A 16,204-nucleotide genomic window follows, 5' to 3' on the forward strand; every position below is an offset into this window, starting at 1 on the left:
ACTTGACTTTATTTATTCAAACTGAGAAGACAGGAACACTGATGCTATCAAATACTGTTGGCAGAAATAATGCAGATTAGTAAATGCGATGAGAACATGATTTTTTCTATAAACAAAACATAATTAAATCCCACAATTAAAACCCAATAAAACAGATTTTTTTTATTTTATTATTATTATTATTATTATTATTATACTTTAGGTTTTATGGTACATGTGCACAATGTGCAGGTAAGTTACACATGTATACATGTGCCATGCTGGTGCGCTGCACCCACTAACTCGTCATCTAGCATTAGGTATATCTCCCAATGCTATCCCTCCCCCCTCCCCCCACCCCACAACAGTCCCCAAAGTGTGATGTTCCCCTTCCTGTGTCCATGTGTTCTCATTGTTCAATTCCCACCTATGAGTCAGAATATGCGGTGTTTGGTTTTTTGTTCTTGCAATAGTTTACTGAGAATGATGATTTCCAATTTCATCCATGTCCCTACAGAGGACATGAACTCATCATTTTTTATGGCTGCATAGTATTCCACGGTGTATACGTGCCACATTTTCTTAATCCAGTCTATCATTGTTGGACATTTGGGTTGGTTCCAAGTCTTTGCTATTGTGAATAATGCCGCAATAAACATACGTGTGCATGTGTCTTTATAGCAGCATGATTTATAGTCCTTTGGGTATATACCCAGTAATGGGATGGCTGGGTCGAATGGAATTTCTAGTTCTTTTAAAGATAGCTACAGCTATCCATCTGTAGCTGGATGCAACCATCCAACCAAAATATATTAAACTCTATTGAATGCTAGGCCTTGTAATAAGTGTTAAGAGTGCTAAAATGAATAAATATCATCTCTGCTCTCAAGAACAGTAGTCTAGTGGTAGAATAACATATGTACAAGGATCTAACAGCAGATTTCTTCCAAGATCACAGCATTTCTGAAGGCTGGGAAAGAGGTCCCAGAGGGGTCATGGAAAGATTAACATCTTCTGGGCTGGGGGTGGCTGGTGAGCACTGATATTGAAAAGGATTGATTATCTAGGAGGAGTATAACTTTTTGGAATACAGAATGAAATGAGATCATTAAGGATATGGCTCATCTCCATGAGAGATGAGCTGTCAGTAGAAACAGCAGTAATCACTGAGCCCAAAGCATGGCTAGAGTCATCTCCCTACCTCCCTTCTTTGTACTTTCCAAACAGTTTAGAAAGAGACTGTGTAACTTTGGGGTTTGTTTCACAATGAACACCTGGGACCACTTTCATTTCCAACTCATGGAGGCCAGTAAATTCCTGCCCTAATGACACTGTCCTTGGACTTCATGACATGAGGCCCTCTCTGTCACTGCATTTGAGATATCGGCCGACATCACTTGGGAATAACCTAGCTTCCTCCTTGTCCTTAATTTGGTAGTTAGAAGCTACTATTTTGGAGGGCATTGAATCTTCCTGCAGTTCCCATGCACTAGATAGTAAACCACTAACAATTTGCACCCAACAGCTTTACAGAGGTGTTGGAAGGATAATCAATTACCAGGCTAATGCTGATTCCCCAGTTTTCCCTGCCTTCAATTTCTCCTCCATCAAATCATCTGCTATAATGTTGTCAGCTTAATCTTTCTGTAACACATTTCTAAGTAAAGCACTCCCTTTCTCAACATCCTTCAATGTCTTCTTACTGTCTATCAAAATTCTCACCAGCCAGTAAAATTTCTCAATGATCTGGCCTCAAACTACTTTTCCAGCCACACTTTTTGTATGTGTGTGTCTCTTCTTCCTAAACTTAAACCATAATATATTGAAATATCGTTTGAAAGATCCCAGGTACAGTTGCAGTACCAGGAATGTCAGTAGATAATAAATAATAATTGTGCAACAGAACCTGGGCCTTGATGGAGAAATAAATTTTATTTTACTAAATACAGAACTAATAAAAATAATAAAACAAATCATACAAATATGCAAAACAACTGAGCTGATTATTCTCCATTTGCCTCTCCCTATCCCCACCCTCCAATCCATTTTCCATCTTTGTGACCTAAGGGACTGACCACGGGTTCCTTTGCCCTTTGACTTTTGGTCGAGTTCAGCCAACAGGAGACATCAAAAAGAGACAAACAGGCAGAAGGAGAAAGATGGCAGAGCAGCTCTCTTCTTGCTCCTTCCTGCTTGACACTGCAGCTCTTGTGGCTGCAGCATTTTATGCCACATTAATCGTTTCTTCCTCCTGCTTCTTCAGGCCTGCAGTAGTGACCACTTCCCACTGTTGCTAGCCATTGGGCATCTCAATATCCTTGCCTACACTTCTGTGAATACCTTTATCAAGTGTCATTTACAATCCCAGCCAGATGTACTTTTTTCTTGCCTAGCCAATGACAGCTACAATGCTGGGGTAAACACACAATGACGAAGTATAATACCCTCAGATGGCCTTCATCTGAGGCTAATGACACACTTGGGAGAGGATCTGGAGAGGGTAAGCTGACACCACTACAAACCACTACATTTCCCTTCTTGTACTTAATGACCTTCCTTATTTTTTATGCTGGGAGAATAAACTCGGAGCAAATGAAGCAGACATGATGATGTAAGAAGAGAGTAATTTAAGTTCGAGGCTTTATTTGATCTCAAATGCAGGGGAATTTATAACAGGCTGAAGTCTAGGGACATGATTTGTCCTCAGTTTCCCTTGCTGTGCATAGGTAATGAGACTGAAATTGATAACAAACTACCCAGAGAGTCACAGTCAAGTCTAGAAAAGAATTTGGCAAACTAATGACTGTGCTATTAAGACTGCCTTCTTCTCCAACCAGCCTCCCCTTGCCTGTGCCTGAAACGAGTTGTCTCTGCATCTCTTTTCCATTATTCTCTTGCACACCAAGCACTGGCTAGTTTGGAAGTAAATATGTGAAATTCTGTTCCTAGCTAATAGCTGACTATGCTTTGAGACACTTTCAGAGGTGTCTTAAGAGAGCAGTCTCATGGCCAAATTGCATTGCTTTGTCTAATAATATGATGTGCTTTTGTCAAAAGTAACATATAATATGTTAATTTAAAGACTGTTTGGCTAGGTCTACTGAAAATGAGTCCACAAAAGTGATGCAGGAAATTCAGAGGTGTAGTTGAACATTCACAACTGAGTACTCTAATACCTCTTTATAACAAAACTGTAACCAGTTTATTGCAAAATCTCAGCTCTGTTGGGGATAAAGTAAGAAAGACTTTTTATTTTTTGAATTGCTTTCTTCAAATATACTGTATTCATCAGGAGTTCTACAGAGAAACAGAACCAACAGGAAATGAGGCCCATGCACATTGAGGAGGGCAAACTGCTTTACTTAACCTATCAATTAAAATAGATAGGATATTTTAAAATAAAAATTATTTATTTATATTATATTATATACATAATTATGTTATTTATTTTAAAAAATAAAATAGAGGGTATTTCAATCAGAAATACCCTCACCGACACACCCAGAATAATGTTCAACCAAATATCTGGGCACCCAGTGGTCCAGTCAATTGACACATAAAATCAGACCTCACATGGTTTTTGAGTTTCCCTTTGCTGTGACACTTGAATAACATCCCAGGCAAATCCCATGACTTTGCAAGCACTTTCAGTTTTGGAACTACATTCCATGCCACTTTAAAACTCCAATCTCATACCAAATGAGCTTCCCCTCATCACTGGCTCAACATTTGGCCTTTGCTCTTTTACTCATCCTCCCAGTGTAGCCCCTTGTGAGATGGGGACAGAGTCTGGGGATGTATCATCTCTTTAGCTCTCCTTTCAAGGCCTAACTCCAGAAAGAATAGGGGAGGCAGAGATATACTTAGGTAACTGTCCACTCATTGGTCCAGAAGAGTTCTCCCTGACCTCTCTCTGATTCATGGCCTCCATGTGGATGGAGCATTGCTTTACCTGGGGGCATGTTCAGCTTTGACTTAATCCCCTGTCTCTGAAGGCTCCTGCAGAAAGAATCCATCATATTGCTCTTCCATCCCCAAAGGAATATAAGCCGTTGTACAGCTGAGGGTAGGATATTGTTACTTGACTAGCAGTAACATGGCCAGCTTACAATTCCTCCCTCCTCTGTAATATTGTATGTTAACCCTCTTGTGGAGTCATAGGAGCTACTGAAGCACTCTTCTTCCTTTTCTAGTATAGCATAGCTACAAACTAGGAGTTCTAACATCAACATCTAACATCTAACATCTTGGCATTATGTTACTGCTGGTTCTCTCATCACCTTCTAGCATCTCCCAGGCCTAGGATTTTGACCTATGAATCATCTTAGAAAAAATGACGTTCTTCACTGACTTTCAAAACTATATGCTTCTACAGTGAAAATATTTGCTAGCATTGGCTAATGCTAAAACCTTCCCATTGGCTTGTTGCCTATGACCTGCTAGCTGTTGAGAGAGATTTCTGAGGCATTCTGTTGCATCTTTTTGTACTTCCTGTGCTGAGCTTTGCACCTCCTGGGCTCTGTCTGCCTGTCAAAACACCCCATTACCTCGTACTAAACTTTCCCTCACCTGTCATAGCAAGTTTCTACTGCCTATTTCTAGAGTCTAGACTTTTTTCTCTCATCTTTACCCACTGCACTTCACTTTTTAACCTCTACTGCACTCCAGTACCTGTTTTACTTCTGTCTAATTCCTGACTCTCTCATTGCTATTTACTTCTTCCAACAAGGTCATGTTATGAGAGAGGATCACTTTCAGTTTTATTTAGTTTGTCTCAGGCTGCTGTGGCCAGTCAAGATTATTTTGGATCCTGAATTTGTCATAATAAACAGTAGGTATTTATCCCAAATCTAAAGTAATGTCTATAATTTGTTAATGGGTTTTGGAGTTATTCAGACCTCTGCTTGAATTCTGGTTCTGCCGCTTGTGACACACGGCAAATAATCTCTCTGATCTATAGATTCTTAATCTGTAAAATAAAGTTAATGTTAAAATAAATAAATAAATAAATATGTTAATAAAGTTGGTGTTCAGATCAAGCAAGGCATATTTCATCAAATCTAAAATACTATTGATTTCAACACATACTTCTGAGATATTAAAATATAAAAGCAATGTGTATCATAGAATTGATGCAATAATATATGTGCAATCTCTCAGCCCAATACCTAACCAAGAGCAAGTGCTGAGAAAATAAGAATTCACCTCCAACTCCCTTGTGTGTGCCTTATCGTGACCTTACTGCCTTCTTCCTCTTCAAAAAATCTCTCAAAGTTACAGGGAAAAAAAATGCCAGAAGGGAAAGTAAGGAATGAATAAAAGATCTGAGAATACTTTTGATCTTTCCTTTTGCTTAAACAGAGGCTTTTCTTCATTTAAAGTCTAAATAGTACTAATCCCAGATGTACAGTTTCCTGTAGAAAATGCTTGTTCCACTTTTGGAACTAGAAGACATTTCAAGAACCAAGATTCAAAGATAGTTTTTCACTTAAGAAAAATGGAATGTTGCTTAGCTTTCATTGTCACATGCCCAAGATCACAGTGTGTGTCTTGCCACAGGTATGTTTGGCCTGATGTCTCATCTTTTTGATACAAAAATATTATTTTTTACAGTAGGCATCTGTATGGCTGGCAGAAAAGTTTGGAAAGATAAACAGTACTAGATTATAAAGAAGCATTTGGTCATGCTAATTAATTCAAATTTTTCTCCTCAAAGTGATGGGAGAACATAGAAAGATTTTATGTAGTTATGAATGAGATAATCAGGTAATCATATTTCCACTTCCAAAAAATCATTCAGGGGCAATGTGATGAAAAACTGCATGAATGAAAAAGTAGAGCACTAAATCTATACTGGAGCCAAAATCCACAAACGATCTAAAATTCTAAGTGAAAATAAATATATGGTAGAAGAGCAATGGTCCAAATGCAGTTTAACACAGGGTCATCCAGCCATACATGTGGTCTCCATCAAGTAGAAAAAACAATGGCTTTAATATATACAGTTGGTGATTGCTTACATATTCAGGTTTCAGAGAGGAAATCCTAAAAGTAAAAAAATGCAGAAACTGTGTTAAGGCAGTTCAAGAGACTCTATGTAGCCTACGATTTTGCAGTAACAGTGATTATAGTGCTTAGTTTACATTGCTATAAAGACAGAAATGCCATAGGTATTTCAAGGAATATCAAGATATTCCATGGAACACCTGGATATCAGGTCTGGGCGCCAAAAATATTCTTTGTACTTATAGGCATCTTAAGGTAAATCTTGAAAAGGATTTTAAGACTAATAATTTTCACCTTAATGTCTGAAAGAAAATACCTAAAAAGGTATTCTCTCTGAAGGCAGCAAAAACACTCTAAAGAAGAAGAAAGTCAAGGTACCTCGGTTGTTTCTTGAGACAGTTATTCACATTATGCCACTGTAATATCATCTCCAGGAGATTCCTACAGCTTCCTTAGAAAGGAATCTTCCTTTAAGAGCTTAATGACACATAAAGAAAGAATATCTATAGAAATATTGGCTAATTAATCATGGAGTCTCTGGAGACAAAATAAAGGGAAGAACCTAACTGGGGGGGAAAAAAAAGAAAAAGAAAAGAAGGCTTGACTGAGCCACCGCTGAGAAAGAGGTGCAACAAAACTTGAGTGGACCTCCATAGACTTTGGAGGCAGTATATACCACATTATGGTGTGCTGTTTGGACTCACTGGCCAGGTGACTTGAACAGCTGTTATCTTTGAGGGGGATCCAGAGGAAGAGAGGTCTCGCTGCTGTATTGTGCTGCAGCACAAGCAGCTATTCCACTTTATCCTTGTTATTGTGCTTGTCCTGTGATGCCATGTCAGGGGGTTGTATGGAGTCTATAGCAGGTCTCAGGGAGTATATCATGATGGAGGTCACTAAGATTAGGGTCAGTTCATTGAACGTTTAATGAGAGTCCAATATGGGCCAGGATTTTTCTAGGTGCTTGTGAACTGTCAGTGGGCACAAAAGAAATGACATCGAGGAGTTAACATTCTGGTGGGGGGAAAGACAATAAAATTTAAATGGTAAGTAAATTATATAGTATATTAGAAAGTGAAAAGCGCTTTTACTTTTACAAAAAAGTAAAACGAGTAGAGTAGATCAGGAGTTCTGGTGAGAGAGGAAGGGAAAGCTAGGCCTCCTGGAGAATGTGAGATTCAAGCAAATGCTAGAAGAGGAGGGAGTTTCCACGTGGATATTGGGATGAGGGACATTTCAGACAGAATAACAGCAAGAGCAAAGGCTGACATGGCATGAAGAAAAGTATGGAGGACTATGTACAGAAAGACAAAAGAGTAAGAAGGAAAGTGGATGTCAGAAAAGTAATGGAGGGTCAGGCCAATTGGGCCTTTACTTAGGTTATGAGAGAAAGAGGATGGAAAGGTTTGGTACCAACTGTAAGCAGATTCTGTGACATGAAATAGGGGAGGTCACCTAGAGTTGGCCATGAAGGACAATGGGGAAGAGAAAGTTTCCCAGTGGCTGAACCTTGTGTGATATATCTTGGAAGAGGAGACTAAGGTTCCACATCCAAGTTTGTTCATAGGCTGTGGCAAATAGTTGCTGCTACACAAAGAGGGCAGAGAAGAATATTGAGGTATCCAAGGAATGTGCTGGAGTACTTTTGGATACTCCATGCCTGGTGGTAGAAAGCAAGAAAAATCTCTGTTTGTGAAATGCATTCAGGGTCTCAAGGGTTAGATTCATCAAGTGTAAAGGTTTGGGTTTCACACTGGGTAAGAATATCCACCAGCTGGGATGCAGGCTGAAGGCTTATCAGGTAAACTGGAATGAGAGACCTGATGACCAACAATGCTATGTTCTATGATACACCGAAAACATCACAAAGTTGGGATTAAAAATTTTCTGAAGCTTTCAAAGTTACACAAACTTGGTCTGCTGCCAAATACTAGTTGTAGAACATTAGACAAGTTACTTCGCTCCCCTAAGCTACAGTTTATTTATAAACCAGGGCTAATTAAAGCACCCACATGAAAATGCTGAGAGGATTAAATGAGATGATGCACGCATAGAACTTAGCAGAGTGTTATTTTATTATTAATAAACCAAAATCAGTTACTCCATTATATAGCATTTTTATTTAATTTGCCTTAGATAGGAGCATAGATAATTAATCTATAGGCAGGAAAGTAGAGTATTTGAGTGCAGATCCTATCAACTGGGAGTCTGTGGAAGTCCTTATTGCTTCTGTTTACCCAGTAAATTAGAAAGAAGCAGCATCAGCTGAGAGTGGGGATAGGTTTTGAGAGTTTAAAGAGAGGCAAAGGTGTGAAATACTCATCCAGAATTTAAGGAGAGAGAAGAGACTTGGAACATATAATATGATTACCTGGAGAAAGCCATGTCTTTTATACAAATAAGAAGTTGCACCTGGATAGTGTCTGAGTATTAGGAGAGATTAAATCTATAAACCTTGTAATATTTTGTTCATATCACATGGAATTCAGGTGACCATGTGGCAAGGCTGTCTATGAATGGTACATCTTATCTTCTTACCCTTAAAGTCAGGCATACCCTGCCCTGCTGTGCTCTGTCATCAGGAGGAACTGCTTAAGCAAGCCCTGATGTCATAATTAGAAGGCAAGTGCTTTTGGTCCACACCTCTAGGCTGCCCACTACTCTTGTTCTACTACTCTCATCCCACCCAGGTCGAGGACTTCTGGAAATTTCTTAGACACAACCATCTGAAGGCAAAAAAAAAAAAAAAATGGAATAGGTACTGGAAAGTGAGTCATGCATAACTAATATGGTCTTATGATCAGGAGCAGAAATGGTGAGTCTAATGTCAGCAGCTGTGACAGCAGTGTCTGCAACAGATTGATTTTTTTATATGACCTTGGCTGTGGACCCGGCAGCTGCCTAGTTTTTCTTGCTCCTGCCTGTTTGGCAAACCTTGTTCTATAGGTTCCTGTGATTGTATGTATGAACTACCTTCTCTCCCATTCATAGATTCATCTACTTTCTTTTCTTTTTTTCCTTTTTTTTTTTTTTTTTTTTTGAGATGGAGTCTCACTCTGTCACCCAGGCTGGAGTGCAGTGGTGCGATCTCAGCTCACTGCAATCTACGCTTCCCGGGTTCAAGTGATTCTCCTGCCTCAGCCTCCCGAGTAGCTGGGACTACAGGCTCGTGCTACCACGCCCAACTAATTTTTGTATTTTTAGTAAAGACGGAGTTTCACCATGTTGGTCAGGCTGGTCTCAATCTCTTGACCTCGTGATCTGCCCGCCTCGACCTCCCAAAGTGCTGGGATTACAGGTGTGAGCCACTGTGCCTGGCCAGATTCATCTACTTTTTAAGGGAGCCAGCACTGGTTTCAGTTGCTTGGAACTGAGAAGGCTGACTGACAGTGGTGACTATGACTTGCATGAGAAATAAAAGATCACTGAATCTAAAAACAATCCCATCAATCAGGATGATTTATCTCAGTGCATATGGCAGTTTGTGTAAATGTATAATTAAATACATGAGTTTCAGAAATTAGCTGGATTCCATGTTATATTCCTAGAGTTCTTGTATGAAGAACAATCAGAGAATCCTTCAGGACAAATGCAGAGTTCAAGAAATTCTTTTGGACAATAGTGGATGAGCCAATAAAACTGGGATATGAATGCTCACAGCAGCTTTATTCAACATCACCCCATACTAGAAACAACCATATACCCATCAGGAGACAAATGGAAAAACAAATGTGATGTGTGATATAATGGAATATTATTTGGTAATAAAAAAGAATGAACTATTGAATAGGCAACAACATGTATGAATCTCACAAAACTTTATATTAAGTGAAAAAATCAGGCAAAAAAGAGTATATACTGTACTATTCCTTTTATATGAACTTCTAGAACTGGAAAAACTAATCTACAGTGATGGCAATCAGATCAATGGTAGCCTGGGGCAAGGAGTAAGAGAGACTGCAAAAGGGCACAAAGCAATTTACTGAGTGATGGAAATGTTGTATAATTTGAGTGGGGGTGGTAGCTACAAGGGTATATACATAATCAAATCTTATCAAATGTATCACACTTAAAACATGTGCATTTCATTTATTTAAATTATACCTCAACAGAGTTGGTTTAAAAATTACATGCTGGTGGGACATAAATTTCTGGTAAACTTAAGCTCTAAACTAGCAGGGTAGTTTGGTATAGACTTTGGAGACAAACAGCTGAGTCTGAATCCAAGACACTACATCCCGTTAGGAGCTACGTAACCCCGGGAAAATTGCTGCAGATATAGAAAATTGGTATCCTCATGTCTTTTACAGTGTGCTTAAAGGAGATAACACATGAAACTTCCCAGCATGTAGCAGAAACTCAACAAATAATAGTTTCAATAAATAACTGAATGGATTAATGGTGCCGTAATTAATGGTACATACAAGCTTCCTTCTGAGCAAAGCAGATATTAGTAATTCCTTGCATGCAGATTGCTGTGTGGTAAGAAATTGTCACTGCACTAAAAGGTCACTATCTATAAACACAAATGAAAAAGGTCTAAGGCTTATGACATGGTCTGGCATGAGTCTAAGTATTCCATATCCTGACATATATTATTGAGCATCACAGCTCTCTTGAAGGAGTCTGAAGCTGTACAGTATTAGAACATGTTCTTTGGAGTCAAGACAGTCCTGGTCTGCTGCCATTTAGTCATTAAGAAATTTGGGCATCACGTCTTTTCCTTAAACCTCAGTTTTTCATCTGTAAATGGGAGTATATACAATAATCACCTCAAAGAGTTTTGGTAAGAATTAAATGAGATAATGCAAGCTAAGCATTTAGCACAGTATTATATTGTAATTAATAAATCAATATATTTTCTACATTTATTTAATTGACCTACTCATTGTGGTCCACTTTTTATTTGTGATACCTTTCCACTAAGCAACATATAGAATAAGTCCAATTTAATATTTGAAGGACTTTGGAGGAGCAAGAAATTATATTATAGGAAATTAAGATTTTGCATGGTTCCAGTTATAACAATAAGCTTACTATGTTAAAGCATATTTTAGACTCTTCATACTTATAACTAAGAAAGAAATAGGAATACTCTGAAGAGAAAGATTAGCATAGCTTCTCTTGACAATTACTTTAGGCATCATTCCAGAAGAATCTTCAAGGAGTTAAGCACATATCCAAAACCTCCATGGGTACCTCTCTAGAACTGGCTGGTGTAGCTAGAACAGTTAGCTAGAAGTATGTGCTACGTAAATCATGAATTCTTTGAGGGCTCATTAATCTCTGTATTCCCATTGCTTGCCACATGGTACGCACTCAACAGTTGTTAGCTGGAGTGGGGGTTGGAGGGAAAATAAAAGCAACCAATATCAATAATAGCTTATGTAAGAGAACCTGTGCCTGTCTCTCAAGGCTCCAAGAAGGTACAATTATAAGAATGATTAGAAACCATTTATGAGCAGTGGTGAAAAGGACAGGAAATATTGAAGGAGGCACACCTAGAGAGCATGGAACTTTAGCAACGTAAGCTACTTAATTGATACAGGAAGAAGTTATAAGCAGTGGAAAAATATACCATGTAATTGTGAAAATAAGAGGTTTCCCTTAGGATTTATTTAAAATTAGTCTAAGTAATTGAGCCACACAAAAGATAAAGAAGTCACATTTTAGCACCTGGGAAGCTACACTATTAATTGGCAAAATAAAATATAAGGAGGACAAACAAGCCTGAGATCAAACCTTACGGTTCTTTCTGCAATTCTGAAGACTTAATTTCAGGATATAAAAGTACTCAAAGAGTATTTTGTAATTACAAACGAATGAGAAGATCCATCCAGGAGGAATAATTATATAATTTCTGCCTGGCTTCATTGTGTGAGGCTTAGAGAACAGCAATAAATAGAATCCTCTATCATTATGACTGCTGCAGCCAATGACTCACCATTACGACTGGGACTACAACCTAGAATAGTTTTTTTCCCCTTTGTGTATCATATGAGAAATTAAACAGACTATGTTTCCCAGTAACTTTAAAAAATTTTAGAAAGAAACCCAAATTTGATTTTGTCTCTCACATTCTTGCCAGTAACGAGGATAGCAATAAAGTTGAGCTATTATTAAAAATACAATAAATTTCTGTTTTGAAAATGTTTTTCATTTGCCTTAAACTGCTGGTCTTAACTGATGGGAAATTAATTTATATCTCCAGTGACCCATGGCGCACAAATATTTACAACATCAAAATATCATCTATGTAAATAATTGGGGTTCAGTTTCTGAAATCTTAATATTAACACTATAAATTGCATTAAGAAATTGGCTTTAATCTTGCTAGTGAGTTTTAATTAATGAATATTATAACAACCTCATTATAAATTCACATATGATTTGTAAGAAATAATGACACTAGAAGACTAAAAATGTAATAGATAAAGAAACAGCATGACTATAAACAAGTTACTCTGAAAACAAAAATAAAATCCTAATCTTTTAACTCTCCATTTACCTCAGCCTGATTCAAGAATTTGAAAAATTTTGCCATGTAAGTTGTGCTTATTTAGTCAGTTCCATTACTATTTACAGTGGAAATGTAGTATTTCCTTTCAGTACAAGCTTTGGTAATCTTTCACCAAGTGGACTCAGCCTCGGATGTTTTGCCTGGGGAAAACAAACAGTACAGCACTAAACGGCAGCAGAAGTAATCAGTCCATGATAAGCCGGGCTGTAATGCAGAATTTTCCTCATGTTGACCCTAATAATATATCTGCAGTTTGTTTAACTTACATGTTAGGGATTCAAAGACAAATGAAACCTGTTCCTGAGCTAGTGGACCATGCAATCTCTGAACTTCCACACATAATGATGTCAGGTCCATACTCTGTGTTCCATGGGTGACTGGCTACCCACGTCCACTCAAGCCACACCGAGATCACCTGGTTTAGGTCCCAGTTCTGTCACTTACCAGTTTCCTTACCTGCAACTTATTACTGGCAAGCATATTTCTGAACCAAGCCAACTGCTTACAAATTGAATGAAGGTCATTATAGCATGTGATCCACATTTTACAGTATCTCTTCTTATCCCACCCAAAGAATTTTTTTAAGATAGGAAGTAACACAGAATGTTTGGTATACCTAGCATAACCAAGTCTTCTACCTTCTTGCTGCTTCCTCTACCTTCCTGTTCAAGATTATCAGATTACCTCTAATCTTTGGTCTTTGTGCTATATCTGGGATAAAATGCTGGAGGGTGGAGTTAGACTGTATCCCCCGCTAGAGATTCTCTTTTTGCTCCAGGCTGGACACTCTCCTGTTACTGAACGTTCAGGGACACTGAATCAGAAGCTTTCCGGTAGATCTTCTGAAGCTAGCTCATAATTGAATATCACTCCTGTAGGGTAAATTCCAAGTTTCCCTGAAGGAAACTGGATTGGAAGAAGAAAAAAAGGCGACCCTGAGAGAAAATATCCAGGCCTGAGAGTGCCCAGCAGTGGCAGGCCATGGTGAGGAGCAGCAGAGGTTCTGAGGGAAAAGAGACTGTGTCTGATAATTTGGAAGCCACACTTCCATCGCCACTCCATGAGTGTCCTGGGAGATCATAGTGTAGAAACCCCTGATTCCTGGCACATTGCTTCAGCGCTCCTCTCCACCTTCCCTTTTTGTCCACATAGTCACTGTGAGTGTCTAGAAAGTCCCTGGCAAGGGGAGGGGCAGGACTGCATAAATGACAACGTTGGAGAACAACTGAGCAGTCAGTCTACCTGAATGCAGAAAAATACCAGGGGAGGCAACAGGGCATGAGCTCAAGGAAACAGGATTTAAAATCTGGCTAGAGAGGACCATTCACTAGTTGTATAACTTTTAGCGAATGTTCCCTTCTAGCACAGAGAGAATCTATTTTAGACATAAAAAGGGAAATGAATTATAATGCCGTCTTTCACAACATTGTTGGCATGATCAAATGGAATATCTATGAAAGTGTGTTGTAAGCCATAGCAAACTGTGAACAGGTTTAATGTATATTATTCTATTGTTACAGTGAATAAGATAATGCAAAGTTCTTAACAGCAATACAGCACTTGCTACATACTACCTATTGTCATTGCTGTTACTTTGTAGTTATTATTGTTAAAAGTAAACTATGGATGAGGGCTAATGAAGAAAGATGGATTGGAAAAAGCTAGATTCAAAATTATAAACAGAATGACCTTAACAGCATTAAAGAACACATAAGCTCAAAGAGAAAATCAGAAGAAAAAATATATAAATGTTATCAGTAGTTACCTCTGGGTGAAGAAATTTCAAGTTTAAAAGGGAGATTTATTACAAAGTTTGCTCAGCCTCTTTGAGGAAGTTTGTCCCCATTCCCTAGTCCACTTGAGTAGAGTAGAAGCAACTACGTCTTGTCATTTTACTGTTCCACCCCAGCCTGTGCTATACATGATTGTGATGGGGTGGGCTATTGACCTCAGTTGGGCCCATGAGTCTCTTTCTAAATAATCTAAGTATGAATGGAGAGGGAGTATAATACTTAAGTTTTTCTCTGCATAGATGAGCCATAAATTCTGAAACTTAGGCGTGGCCATGCTTTCTGTCACATGGGTTGGAAAAGGCTGAACTACCAAAATACTTAAGAACACAGGAGAAGTGCAGAGAGGAGCAGAAAGAGGCCACAAGTGAATCTGAATAGTCTTTGAGGCTTTGGAAACACATGTATTTCTATTGTAGTTTCTTTAAGATGAATTATACTTAAAATAAATGCCACTTTTTGCTTATCTAGCTTGACTATGCTTTATTAATGTTTTGTAAAATACAAATGATTCTTTTCTTTATGTTTTTTGTTACTTTTATAAATTTTCCATGATGGTTATGCACTTCTTTTATAAATAGAAAAAATATTTTAAAAAGTAGCTGTGCACATAATAAGTGAACAGAAAGGTAAGATACAGAACTCTAACACCAGCTATTTTGCAATCACTCAGAAGAGTAGATTTTTATATTAGGTTTAAGAAATGATTTCTACCCCCAAGAGTCACTAGGAAAGGGAACGGGGCCTTGCAGAATATTAGCCACTTGGTTTGATCTTAAGTCTCCAGATTCAAATTAACATTAGTAACATTAAGAGTGAATTAACAAAAAGCTCCAGCCTGCTTGATCTCTACTCACATTCTTCTTGCAACTGAGTACTTACTCGTAGCAGTCATGGACTTGGTCCAAAAAAGCTCTTTGCAAAGAAAGTATTAAAAGCAGTGTGATTTCCTTGGCCTGCTCTCTTTATTCTGTTCAAGCACATTAATTTGCCAACTCAACAGAAACTGGTTCTTTTCTATTCCAGAGAAACAGCAGTAAATTTTGAACAGAAATATACAGCAGTAGGGTCTTCTTTTTTCTCTCTCTCTCTCAAATTAAATGCTAGTGCATTTTAAAGACTTTCAGGTTAAATCCCAGATTATTAGGTATTCTAAATTTTGTCTATGCATTTTTTGTTTGCCTTACCCTTAAGTCTTAAATAAGTTCATTTCTTTATTTTCATCTTTGAGGAGAAATGAATTTGCACAGAATAGAGTTCCAAGATGTAGATTGGGGATTTTGAAGAAACCACTACTCTTTGAGATGTATATTCTTTCTCATCAGCACACAGGAAAACAGCAAAGACGGTTTTTCACTGTAGTTTAAGTTGCATACCTTCTGTAAAGTATTTCAGCACAGGTTTAACTGTGAGAAACAACATTCCTGAATATTCCGTTATAAATACGTATAAATATCATGTGTGTCTCTGGCTGATTTTTTTGCTCCCTCTAATAATAGGAAAGACTGCTGCAAGCTATGAGAGATTAACATCTATAAGTTATTTTGCCTTTTGGTTTAGCGGAGTGAGTTGATTTATCTCTGTTAAGCCAAGAATATGGCTCTAAGCTGAGCGTACAATTAGACACGATCCCTTTTCAGGTGCAGAAAATGTGGAGAAAAAAATAAAATGTATGCTTTTTAAACATATTTCTTATTCTAAATGAGGAAATCTAATTTAGGCCTTAAGTGGGAGATTCACAAATATCTACACCTTCCAGCTCCATAAAAATTAAATTACCAAGAGTGATACTCCTATTTGGTAATTTCAAGAGGGACTGCAGCAACATAAACAGATCCAGACTTCAATCTTTGAAATTTGATTTAGCAAAATAAATTATTTGCCTGATTTCAAATTGGTATGGTTTGCA

At 38.0% G+C, this 16,204-nt stretch overlaps 1 protein-coding gene and 1 long non-coding RNA gene across 4 annotated transcripts in view; one reads left to right on the forward strand and one right to left on the reverse strand.

The window, feature by feature from the left end:
* PDE4B (phosphodiesterase 4B) overlaps positions 1–16,204 on the reverse strand; it is a 597,395-nt gene that overhangs the window by 155,189 nt on the left and 426,002 nt on the right. The window lies entirely within an intron of this gene.
* On the forward strand, positions 8,505–9,772 carry LOC129050694 (uncharacterized). Its single transcript, XR_008514407.1, has 2 exons — positions 8,505–8,800; positions 9,534–9,772. It is a non-coding gene; the product is annotated as an uncharacterized LOC129050694 (long non-coding RNA).

Source organism: Pongo abelii, chromosome 1 (genome assembly GCF_028885655.2).
Source record: "Pongo abelii isolate AG06213 chromosome 1, NHGRI_mPonAbe1-v2.0_pri, whole genome shotgun sequence".
In the NCBI taxonomy this organism is placed as follows: Eukaryota; Metazoa; Chordata; class Mammalia; order Primates; family Hominidae; genus Pongo; species Pongo abelii.